At 38.1% G+C, this 12989-nt stretch overlaps 1 pseudogene; it reads left to right on the top strand.

The window, feature by feature from the left end:
- Positions 1-7833: 7833 nt before the first annotated feature.
- Positions 7834-8052, top strand: LOC116858960 (annotated as a pseudogene).
- The last annotated feature ends 4937 nt before the right edge of the window (positions 8053-12989 follow it).

The raw sequence follows: 12989 nt of genomic DNA, 5'->3' as shown, positions 1-12989 counted from the left end.
AGAGGAAGTCAATTATCATATGGTTTCACTTATTTGTGGAGCATAACAAACAGCATGGAGGACAAGGGGAGATGGAGAGGAGAAGGGAGTTGAGGGAAATTGGAAGGGGAGGTGAACCATGAGAGACTGTGGACTCTTAAAAACAATCTGAGGGTTTTGAAGGGGCGGGGGGTGGGAGGTTGGGGGATCCAGGTGGTGGGTATTGGAGAGGGCACGGATTGCATGGAGCACTGGGTGTGGTGCAAAAATAATGAATACTGTTACGCTGAAAAAATAAAAAATTAAAAAAAAATCTACCTTTAAAAAAAGTAATAATAAAGGTTGGAATAAAATTAAAGTACACAGGCTGAAGGGGCTTACTGTAGTTCAGATAAAAATAGAAGAGATCCATATGTAGATATGTCCAAAGAGAAAATTTTGAATTACACAAGTTATAAAAATCCTACAAATGCCCTCTTGGAAAAGGCAATTTAACTACACATTGGAGAGACATACTGAGAAGTTTTTGGCTAATAGCACCCTGATACTGTTTGGAGGAATTGTCTTTTCCCCATGAGAGTCGGCACAGCAAAGTATCGGGCAAGAATCTTTATCCTTTCCTGCCAAGAAGTGGGGATGTAACCCAAGATGAATAGAGCTGTGTCCCCAGAGCTGGAAATTTAGCAGAGCAGCACAAAGATGGAAGTCAGTTTCTTCTGTTCGTTCATCCCAGTTTCTGGGCCTTGATGTCCATTGTCAGTTCCTGCAACTGTTATTTTGGGAGTGGCTCTCTTTTTGTCTTTTCAAGACTTTTGGTGAAACTCCACTTAGATTCTGAGTTCCCCTATAACCCTTCCATAAATTTCACTTTTGCTGCACTTGGCAAGAGACCCTAAGGGAAGAGAAGATCTGGGGGTGGGGCTCTAGAGTACCTGTAAGAATGAGGAAGAAGGTGGTTATAGTCCCTTTCATATCATTTCCTATCACAGGTCCCAACAGACCCCTGTATAGGAGAGCAAAGCCATTATGCTCCCCTGATGCATCAGTAGGTGGCGCTCTGACAAACTGAGTAGCTCATGCCACAAAGGGTCTGAGGTCTTCTGGAACAGGGGGTGGGTGGCCCCTTGGGATGGCCAGAGAAGAATCAAATCATATCTCTATGTTATCATTTCTGGCTAATTTGCTGTGGCCTTACTGTGGTGCCTTCAAGACTCACCATTACTGAGGTAATGGTCAGACCACTGTCAGTATAGTTCATGTGGAGTTCCTTCCTTGTCTTACCACTTGGGTGAGCTGAGAATGTATCAGATGAGACAGTTGCACTGTCATTTTAATGACAGCATGCATTTTTAGTTTACTGTATTTATATTCTGTGTACATGGACACACAAGTCTCAGGATTTCTTATGTCCTCTCAAGACACTAGCAAAGAAGCCAAGATCGGTTGTCTTCGGTATCACTGGAAGTTTGAAGACTTCTAAAACTGCAGTATGTACAGGATTTGGGAGAAGAAAAGGCCGTGACCCAAACATTTTTTTTAAAGCCTTTATTTATTTATTTGACAGAGAGAGACACAGCCAGAGCAGGAACACAAACAAAGGGAGTGGAAAAGGAAGAAGCAGGCTTCCTGCAGAGCAGGGAGCCTGATGCGGGGCTTGAATCCAGGACCCTGGGATCATGACCTGAGTTGAAGGCAGATGCTTAACCGACTGAGCCACCCAGATGCCCCGACCCAAGCATTTAAAATAAGTCATGTTGTCTTTTGTGAAGGAGGGCAATAGAAATCTATTTTTAAGGGTGCTGGGTGGTGCATGGGTAGAGGTCTCCACTCTTGGTTTTGGCTCAGGTCATGATCTCTGGGTTCTAGGATCGTGCCCTGGTTTGGGCTCAACCCAGTCAACAGAAGGGTCTGCTTGGGATCCTTGCGGCCTCTCCCTCTGCCCCTCCCCTCATGCTCTCTCTCTCTCTAAGATAAATTAATCTCAAAAAAAAAAAAAAGAGAAGAAAAAGAAAGCTATTTTTGGATATGTAAGGATGCAGAGATCAGGGCATCCACATTCCCTTCTTGAAAAACCTGTTCCAGTCAACCAAAAAAAAGGAGCAAATCAGAGCGCTCAATGAGGGGAACCATGAGGCACTGTTCTAACCTCAGCCTAACCCGAAACCTAATCTGAAGCCAGGAACCTGCTGGATTCTTTGTCGCTAGGGAAATTTTGTAATCAGAGCAGAAAGCTTGGTCCAACTTTGCTTCCCTGAGCCGCTTCCTTCCTCCGAGGCTGATTTTCCTGTACCAGGAAACGTGTCTCTTGCGACACACCCTCTGTCCCCCTTACAGATGCCTTGTTTGGTGAGCTCTTGTAATTTTTGTTTCATTTATGTATTTGCAAACAACACCTCACCTATTCACAGGGTTGTGACTCAGAGCTGAGAAATAAATACATTTCCCTGTTTCCACTGAGCAGGACGTTTAGTGCAACTTTTTGACCTTTTTTTCTTCTAAGCAAAGTCACCCGGTCTGCATCTTTAAAACCTGGACTGAACAATTTCACCAAACAGAAAGAGAAGAATTTGTTTGTAAGTATATGTATAAAGGTATACAATGAGTGAAAAAAAAGAGAAGTAACCTGAATGCTATGACTAGAGAGTGGTTGGATAAACTGTGGCTATGTCCATATTTCTGGAAAGTTGTGTGGCTATTAAAAAGGAGGAGTTGGGGGATGCTGGGGTGGCTCAGTCGGTTAAGCCGCTGCCTTAGACTCGGGTCATGATCCCAGAGTCCTGGGATCGAGTCCTGCATAGGGCTTCTTGCTCGGGAGGAAACCTGCTTCTCCCTCTTCCACTCCCCTGCTTGTGTTCCTGCTCTTGTGGTGTTTCTCTCTGTCAAACAAATAAATAAAAACTTAAAAAAAAAAAAAAAGGAGGAGTCAGATTTATATGCACTGACCAATAGGAAAGGCCACCATGAAGTAAGATGGAGAGAAATGTATATAGAAAAATCAGAGCAAGAGGCACCTGGTTACCTCAGTCAGTTAAGCATCTGCCTTTGGCTCAGGTCATAATCTCAAGGTCCTGGGATCAAGTCTTGTATCAGGCTCCTTGTGCCATGGGGAATCTGCATCTTCCTCTCCCTCTGCTGCTCCCCCTGCCTGTGCTCTCTCTGTCTCTCTTAAATAAATAAACAAAATCTTAAAAAAAAAAAAAAAGAAAAACCAGAGGGAAAAAAAAACCTTTTACTGTGAATATTTTCATTTGTGGGCATTGATAGGAGCATAAGGAATAACATGGACATTGAACTATTAACATTTATTGTCTTCAAGCGGATGTGGTGGTAGGAGTGAGGGTCACAGGTAAGAGGAATACTGTTGTGTTTTTATTTGTTATCACTAGGGTATTTTTTTGTATGTAATAAAAGGCCATAAAAGTATATATTGCCTTTTCAGTTTGAAAGAGAAATCTAACAAAGTAATAAAGATAATTCATCCTGAATGACTTCAGTATTTTTTAATTGAGGAAGATGGATATGTGATCTGGGGATAGACAAAATATTCAGTCCCTCAGGATGTCATTTCTTGTGATCTATTATGTAGAGTTCGAGTGTTGAGTGTGCTTAAAAATTACTTTATGTTAGATGTTTTCAACTAAATAATTCACTTTCCATAAAGCTTGCCCTTTAAAAGTCTGCAATTCCATGGCTTTTATTATATTTGGACTTGTGCAACCATCACTACTCTCCAAGTCCAGGCCATTGCCATTAATCCCCGAAGAAACCCATTAGCACTCATGCTCTGTGATCCCCGCTCCCCGCACAGCGGCGACCACTAGTCTACCCTGCCTCTGTGGATTTGCCCGTTATGGGACTTCCTATAAATGGTCATACCAAAATATGTGACCTCTTGTGTCTGGCTCCTTTCAATTAGCATCATCTTTTCAAGGTTTATTTGCATTGCCTCATGTTGGTTGGTATTTAATTCATTTTATAGATAAATAATATTCCATTGTATGGATATACGACTTTTGTTTTTCAATTCATGAGTTGATTGGCATTTGAATTATTTCCACGTTTTGCTCTAAGGAGCATCTGAGGACAAGTTTTTGGGTGGGCATGTGTTTTCAATTCTTTTTTTTTTTTAAGTTTGTTTAAGTAATCTCTACAGCCAGTCTGAGTTTGAACTCATGACCCCAAGATCCAGAGTTGCATGTTCCTCTGGGTGAACCAGCCAGGTGTCCCCATTTCCGATTCTTTTGACCTCTTCTACATACCAAGGGCAGAATTGCTGACCTGTATGGGTAAATCCGTGTTTAACATTTTTGGAAACTGCCAAGCTGGTTTCTAAAAACAGTTGTACTATATTATAATACCTCAAGGAGTGCTTGAGGATTCTAATTTCTCCACACCTTTGTCAACCCTTGTTGTTTTCTGTTTTGTTTTTAGCTTCTCTAACAACATATATTGTTGAGTTTCTTTTTAAATCAATGTTGAGTATTTTTTAATGCTCATTGGGTCATTTGCACTTCTTCTTTGAATAAATATCTTTTAAAATCCCTTATTTATTAAAAATGGAATTATTCATATCATGGTGGGGTTTTATATTCTGGATAGAGGTCCCTTGGCAGATATGTGATTTGAAGATCTTTTCTCCCACTCTATGGGGTACGTTCACTCTCTTGATCATATCCTTTGTAGGACACAAGTTTAAATTTTGAAGCAGTCCAGTGGATCTTCGTTTTTTTTCTTTTGGCTTGTGCTTTCTGTACCTAAGAAACCATTACCTAATCCTCAATCATGAAAATATATCCTCTATTTCTTTTAAGAATTTTAATAGTTTTAGCTCTTAAATTTAGGTCTGTGATTCATTTTGGATTAATTTTTATATGTTGTGTGAAGTAGGGATCAAACCTTTTTTTTTTTTTTTTTTTTTGGTGTGTGTATACCTTATTTCGGCACAATTTATTGAAAAGACTCTTCTTTTCCCATCCAGTTATCTTGACACCCTTGTCAAAGGTCAGTTCACCATAGATGCATGGGCTTATTTTTGCACTCTTAATCAGATCCTGTTGATCTGTATATCTATCCTTATGTCGGTACTGCACTGTCTTGATTACTATAGCTTAGTGTATACTATAGCTTAGTGGTTTGGGAATGTGAATTCCCCAACTTTTTCTTTTTCAAGATTGCTTGGCTATTGTGGGTTCCTTGTGCCTTCATATGAATTTTAGGATCAGCTTATACATTTCTGCAGAAAAACCTGGTGAATTTTGATAGGGGTTCCCTTGAATGTGTAGATCAATTTGGGAGTATTGCTATCTTAACAGTATTAAGTCTCCCCATCCACAAACATGGAATATCTATTGATTTTGGTCTTCTTAAATTTCTTTCAATGAATTTTTTAAATAGTGTTCAGCATATAAATCTTACACATTTTATTAAATTTATTTCGAAGGATTTTATTCTTCTTGAGGCTATTGTGAACACATTGTTTTCTTAATTTCACTTTCAGATTGTTCATTGCCAGTGTATGAATATACAACTTGTTTCTGTGTATTGGTCTTATATTCCGAATCTTGCTGTATGTACTAATGAGTTCTAATAGTTTTTTTTTTGCATTCATTAGGATTTCCTATATATGAGATCATGTTATCTCTAAATATAGTCCTACTTCCTCCTTTACAATCTTGATGCTGTTTATTTTGCCCAGACATATTTGCTTTTAGAACAACATTAAGTAGATGTGGTCAGCGTGGACATCTGTCTTCTTAATTGTAGGGGAAAGCATTCAATCTTTCACTATTAAGTGTGATGTTTGCGTAGGTTTTTCAAAGACACTCTTTCTCAGGTTGAAGAGGTTCCCTTTTATCTCATTTTCTAAAATCATGAAACAGCAATCGGCTTTCATCAGTATTTTTTTTAAAGATTATTTATTTATTTATTAGACAGAGATCACAAGTAGGTAGAGCAGCAGGCAGAGAAAGAGGGGGAAGCAGGCTCCCCGCTGAGCAGAGAGCCCCATGCAGGGCTCGATCCCAGAACCTGGGATCATGACCTGAGCCGAAGGCAGAGGCTTAACCCACTGAGCCACCCAGGTGCTCCCTCATCAGTATTTTTTTTAAAAACCCACTTTATTGAGACATGGCTGACATACAAAAAGCTCTACATATTTAATGTATACAGTCTGGTAAATTTGGAGAGAAGTATACACCCATGAACCATCACCACAATCTGTGTTCTAAATATATCCATCGACCTCATTGTCAAAATCTTTTTCTGCATGTGTTGACGTAATCACGTGGTTTTTGTTTTTGACTGTATTAACATCATGTATTACATTGGTTGCTGATCAGCTACTCAACCAACCTTGCATCTTGGAATGACTCCCACTTGGTCATGGTGTATAATCCTTTTCTATGTTGCTGGATTCTGTCGGTTAGTATTTTGTTGGATTTTTGCATCTATATTTCTAAGATCTTTAGTTTTGTTTTTGTTTATTTTTGTGTGATGACCGTGGTTTTGGTATCAGAGTAGGACTGCTCTCATGAAATGAGTTGGGGAGGGTTTATTTCCTTATGAAGACTTGTGTAAGAGTTTCTGAAAGATGGACACCAATTCTTCTTTCAGCATAGGGTTGAATTCAACTTTGAATCCATTTGGTCCTGGGCTTTCCTTTGCGGTGGTTTTTTGATTACTAATTCAATCTCTTTGCTTGTTATGGGTCTACTCAGATTGTCTGTTTTATCTTAAGTCAGTTTCATTCAAGTGTTTCTGGGCATTTGTCCATTTCATTTAGTTTACATTAATTGTTTCCATACAGTTATCCATTGTATTTCTTTATAGTCATTTCATTTTTATAAGGTTGGTATTTATATTACCCATCTCATTCCTCATTTTAGTAATATGAGTTTCTCTCTTTTTTTTCTTTGTTAGCCTAGCTAAATGTTTGTCAACTTGCTGATCTTTTCAAAAAAGCAGCTTTTGGTTTCATTGATTTTCTCTATTGTCTTTCTAGTCTCTTGCACTAATTTCTGCTTAAATATTATTACTTCCTCTTTCTTCTTGCTTTAGTTTTAGTTTGCCCTTTGTTTTTAGTTTATTACAATGGAGTTTAGGCTATTAATCTGAAATTTAAGAAATTTTTTAATTTAAGATTTCATTTATTTATTTGAGGGAGAGATACCTAGAGAGAGCACGAGTGGAGGTGAGGGACAGGAAGAGAGAGAAGCAGACTTCCCACTGATCAGGGAACCCAACTTGGAGTTTCATCCCAGGATTGTCAGTGGAAGGTAGATGTGATGATTGACTGAGCCATCCAGGTAGGTGCTCCTAAAATTTTTTAAAACATAGGCATTTACTACTATAAATTTCCCTCCAAGCAATGTTTTAACCCCCCCCCCCCATAAATTTTGGTATGCTGTGATTTTATTTTCACTTATTTTAAAGTATTTTCTAATTTCCTCTGGTGATTTTTTTGACCCATTGGTTATTTAAGAGTGTGTTATTTAATTTCCACACTTACAAATTCTTCCAGTTTTCTTGTTTCATCAATGTCCATTTCATTCCATTGTGGTTGGAGAACAGTCTGTCTATTTTCAATCTTGTAGATTTCCTAAGGTTCATTTTATAGCTTAATGTATAACGTATTCTGGAGAATGTTCCTTGTGTACTTGAGAGGATTGTATATTTGCTACTGTTGGATAAAATATTTTTAAAGTGTGCTGATGGGTTTAGTTGCCTTCTGATGTTACACATTACTTTATAAAGTCAGCTTGTACAGTCTTGGATATATTGCATGATTAGAACTATATAACAATTCTTAACAGAATATTCTGAGCAAGCTGTGGCTGGGGCTTTATTGGCCTCGCTATGTCTGCCATTTCCAATTTTCAGAGGCTCTTGACTGTAATCTTGCAGCTTATGTGGACCTGTACTAATATCTGATCTTTGGCACCCAGCCCCCTGGACAGAAATAAAACTGGATTGTTTGATATATTTTGGAAGTGTGCCCAAACTGGTGAGCGGAAGAGTTTTTGTGTTGCGGTATGCTGTATAGTGATGGCCTTCAGCATCCTCTTCATACGGTAGTTTGGAAAAATATCAGAATTCAGTCACCATCAGATTTCAGTATGAAAAAAGGACTTACATGCAGAAAATTATGGGATGAATGGTTAACACTTTTATTTCTGAACATTAAATGAGATAAATTTCCAGCTGCTCTTCTCTATTTTTGTTATTGGGCCAATGTTCTATATAAATAGGATGCAACCATTTAATTAAGAGTTAGGGGTACCCGGGTGGCTCAGTCTGTTAAGCATCTGCCTTTGGTTCAGGTCGTGACCTTGGGGTCCTGGGATCAAGCCCCACGTCGGGCTTCCTGCTCAGTGGGGAGCCTGCTTCTCCCCCTACTCATGCTCTCTCTCTTTCTCAAATAAATAAATAAATAAAATCTTAAAAAAGAAAGAGTTTACTATGTCTGTCACAGTGAACCTTGGTATGGTCACTACAAGATTACCTTCTTCAAATGTTATTCTTTTATATCAAATACCAGGTTTTAGTGAGGTATGTCTAAGGCACATCATAGAAAACAAAATTGGTAAATAACTCAAGTTCCTTTCACTGTGATTTGGAAATGGTGAATATTTATAGAATGAGAAAAAATATTTTGAGGGAATCCGTGGATTTTAATAATTACTTCTACTTGGTGTGATTGTGGGTGGCATCCCCCCTTATTCTATTTTCCTGTATTTTTCACATTTCTTGTGTTGAGCATGAATTATATAATACTGATAAATTTAAAATCAAATCAGACAAAACGGAAGCGTACAGTTAGACTTACTGGAGGAGGTAATGAAACTGTGGTAAGATTTATCCAGATATATTTCTTACCACAAAGCATTGTGAAAACATCTGGTCCTCAGTAGCTCTATGTTGAATCAAAGATGACAGCTTTCCATCTGTGCAAACATTGATAATAAATATAAGGAATAGACTGGTTACTTTGACTTTCACATTAAACCTGTAGACTTCATATAGCTCATTTGTGTAAGATGTGAGAAAAAAGACCTAAGGATTGGAATCCTCAGTCTTTTTTTTTTTTTTTTTTTTTTTTGAGCCAATCTCCTATTATCTGCCAACAGCCTTGCTGTTGTCAGCAAGATTGCCTATTTTTGGATTTGGCAACTCCATAGTCAGTGTCTTTTATTTTATACTAGCAGAACCTTAATTAAAATTTTGCTGGATATGTTTTGCTAATTTTTCAACGAATAAGCAAATTTTAATATCCCACTCTATGAAGTAATTATGTGTACTTGTCTTTCTTTTTTTCTTTCTTTCTTTCTTTCTTTCTTTCTTTCTTTCTTTCTAAAAAGAGGGAGAGAGAGCATGGGAGGGGCAGAGAGAATTTATTTTTAAATATTTTATTTATTCATTGGACAGACAGAGATCACAAGTAGGCAGAGAAGCAGGCAAAGAGAGAAGATGAAGCAGGCTCCCTGCTGAGCAGAGAGCCTAATGTGGGGCTCGATCCCAGGACCCTGGGATCATGACCTGAACCTAAGGCAGAGGCTTTAACCCACTGAGCCACCCAGGTGCCCCAGGCAGAGAGAATCTTAAGCTGACTCCACACCCAGCGTGGAGCCTGACCAAGGGCTCCATCTCCTCACCCTGAGATCATGACCTGAGCTGAAATCAAGAGTCAGATACTTAACTGACTGAGCCACCAGGTGTCTGGATGTGTAGTTGTTTTTTTATTAAATTAGAGAATAATAGCAATGTTTATTAGTTCATATCCACATTTGGTCAGAAAAGATTTGCAATGGTTTGGAAAGGAGTTATTTCCTACAACTTCAAGGACTTTTGCTTTAATGGACATGGTGGAAAGCTTAAAATACAGGACTTCTGTGACTTCTAACTGCTCCGTTCTTGCTCACAAGGAGAGGATTTGCAGAATCAGCATTTCTTGTAATAGGATCATGTTGTAAAATGTGGTGCCATCTGCAAATAGATTAATAATATGGGAGGCAGTGCCAGTTTTTATGCCTTGTAATTTGGGATGATTCTCATCACAACTGTGAGTGTTTCTATAGTGAAAGCAAGAGGAATAAGCCGCTTATCATCTTATGTCTCCCTAGATTGCAGTCTAAACTACAAAATTTATTTCAGGACAAGCATTAGCTCCTTAGGTAGAGAATTCTCTCAAATCATATCTTCTTTCTATTTCTGAAGAAATATTCCCTCTAGGGAGCTTCTGGCGCATGAACACATTATTACAATTTATGGTCATGAATTAAATTAAAATTTCCTCTATCCATGTGTGCCAACTTCCCATTCCTAATAAATCTGCTGTGTTTAGGAGGGATGGGCATCTATAGAACTGTTTTTGTTGTATCTCTATTGAGTTAGGACAAGGGCACAAGTTAGGAATATTTTCTGTTTGCTAAAATGTACGATGAAAATTCAAATAAAAATAAAAATCGACAAGAATCCCATCTGGCTCCATTATTTTGTAGCTCTTAAGATTTTTAGCGTTTTTCCCCAGTGTTTTGTTTTGCTTTGTTTTTGTTTTTCATGACCAGACACTGAGGTCAGAATGGGAGTTTAGCAATCTCATGAATTTCAGGCCATCATGGTTACATGGCTAAGGAAGATAAAGGGACACGTTTTGTTCTCCAAATTCTCATAGTATTTTTTTTTAACTTTTGTAGGAGGATTATATATGAATATATGGGTGTGAGTATAGTACATGTATTATTTGGAAATATTTGCCCTTCTATTTTATTCTTTATCTCTGAAAATTTATCATTAGAATATTTCAGTTGTTGGGGCGCCTGGTTGGCTCAGTGGGTTAAAGCCTCTGCCTTTGGCTCATGTCATGATCCCAGGGTCCTGGGATTGAGCCCTGCACTGGGCTCTCTGCTCAGCAGGGAGCCTGCTTCCTCCTCTCTCTATCTCTGCCTGCCTCTCTGCCTACTTGTGATCTGTCAAATAAATAAATAAGAATCTTTAAAAAAAAAAATTTCAGTTGTTAATCTAAGAGTTTCAGGATACCAACAAGCTGCTCTGGACCCCAAAACCTGATGATTATGTCTCTCTTAAGTTTTGAGAGTCAGTGTTTTAATATATTGGCTGGCAGAGGCATGAAAGTACCCTGTGTAGACTCTGATGCACCTTTAAGCCGATATTCTTGAAGTATTTGATCTGAATTTATTTAGAGGAAAGGCTGAGTACTCTGTGGAGTAAGGGGGGAATTGGGACTCCCCTTTTTAAATTTTTTTATTTTTAATTTTTTTCAGCTCTGGTCCCAGACTTATACATGATATTCAGTATACAAAGATCTTGTGGTGAACTTGATTGGACTCCTTTGCTTTTTAATGGAATAAGGAAAGGATAATATGAAAAACACTTATGTGACTATATATGAAGTAAAAGAGTGTTTAATATTTGGTCATATTTGCTTCATAGCTTCTTCTCCTTCTCTATTTTAAATAGAATAAAATATTACACATAAAAGTGAAGGCCCATTACCCCACTCTGTCCAGTGGCAGTGCTGTTGTGAATTTGGTTTGAATCTAGTTTATGCGTATACACTTTTATGAATCTGTGATCAATACGGAAGGAGGCTGTGGGCTTTTGATATTTATATGAATGATAGTATCCTTCATCCAGTGTTTTGAAACAGGCTTTTTTCACTAAGTGTTGTATTTTCAAGAACTATCCACATAGGGGCGCCTGGGTGGCTCAGTCAGTTAAACATCTGCCTTTAGCTCAGGTCAGATCCCAGAGTCCTGGGATCGAGTGCTGCATTGGGCTCCCTGCTCATCGGGAAGCCTGCTTCTCCTTCTGTGATCTCTCTCACTCTCTCTCAAATAAATAAATAAAATCGTAAAAAAAAAAAAACAACTATCCATGTAAATGCACATGCCTAGTCAATTTTAAGTGCTGTTTAGTGTTCTCTTGTGAAGTAACCACAATTTATTGATCTCTTCTCTGATTGGTAGATATTCAGGTTTTTCCAATTTTTCACTATTACAAACATTGTTGCACTGCTCCTGATATTGTATCATTTAATATAATAATTGGAGATTTTTAGTAAAAAATAAAAAAAAATTGGACTTCTATCAGATTAAGAGTGACCGTCTCTTCCCAGTTTCCTAGATATTTTAAAGTGTTTTCTTAAAGGCAGTTTTATCATTCTACTGGGGGAGGGGTCCTCCTCCCAAATCTAAAAGACTTATCCAAAGTAGTCCTTTGAATTAGATATATTATCTAAAATAGAGAAATCCTAAATTCAGTTTTCCCCATTTTATTAGTTTCCTTGATGTTTTTATACTACTTGATTGGTTTCCTGAAAAGCTAATCTGCCCTTGAATCTGCCTCTATCAATTTGTGAATTCCATTATTAGAATATTCTTATAATATCCAGTTTGAAAACTTACTTATGTGTTAAGCACAGAGTTCCTTAATTTATAAGGATTCTTAAAATCTTTAGGTTGGAGGATTCTACCTAAAGTTAATGCTTACCTTCATCAAAAAGAGAGAATAAGAACTGTCATCAGATTGAGTTTTGGTTTTGAACCATAAAGCAAAAACACTAATTTCTTTGGATTTGGGATATTCATTTTTTGAAAAAAGATTTTATTTATTTATTTGTCAGAGAGATCGAGCGAGCGGGAGCACAAGCAGGGAGAGTGACAGGCAGAGGGAGAAGCAGGCTGCCTGCTGAGAAAGGAGCCGGATGTGGAACTTGATTCCAGGATATTCATTTTTATTAAGCATAAAAACCATATATCAGACCTAAATTTAAAAGAAAGTAATCTAGGGGTGCCTGGGTGGTCTGATGGCACCTGGTTGTTAAGTGTCTGCCTTTGGCTTTGGTCATGATTGTAGCGTAGTGGGATCGAGGCCCATACCCGGCTCCCTGCTCAGAGGAGAACCTGCTTCTCCTTCCGCCACTACCCGTGCTTGTCATCCTTCTCTGGCTGTGTCTCTCTCTGTCAAATAATAAATAAAATCTTTAAAAAAAG

The sequence above is a fragment of the Lontra canadensis genome, unplaced genomic scaffold (assembly GCF_010015895.1).
Source record: "Lontra canadensis isolate GAN:19392208 unplaced genomic scaffold, GSC_riverotter_1.0 scaffold4, whole genome shotgun sequence".
In the NCBI taxonomy this organism is placed as follows: Eukaryota; Metazoa; Chordata; class Mammalia; order Carnivora; family Mustelidae; genus Lontra; species Lontra canadensis.
The sequence above is the reverse complement of the archived record's forward strand: the minus strand, read 5'-3'. Positions and strand labels throughout refer to the sequence as shown.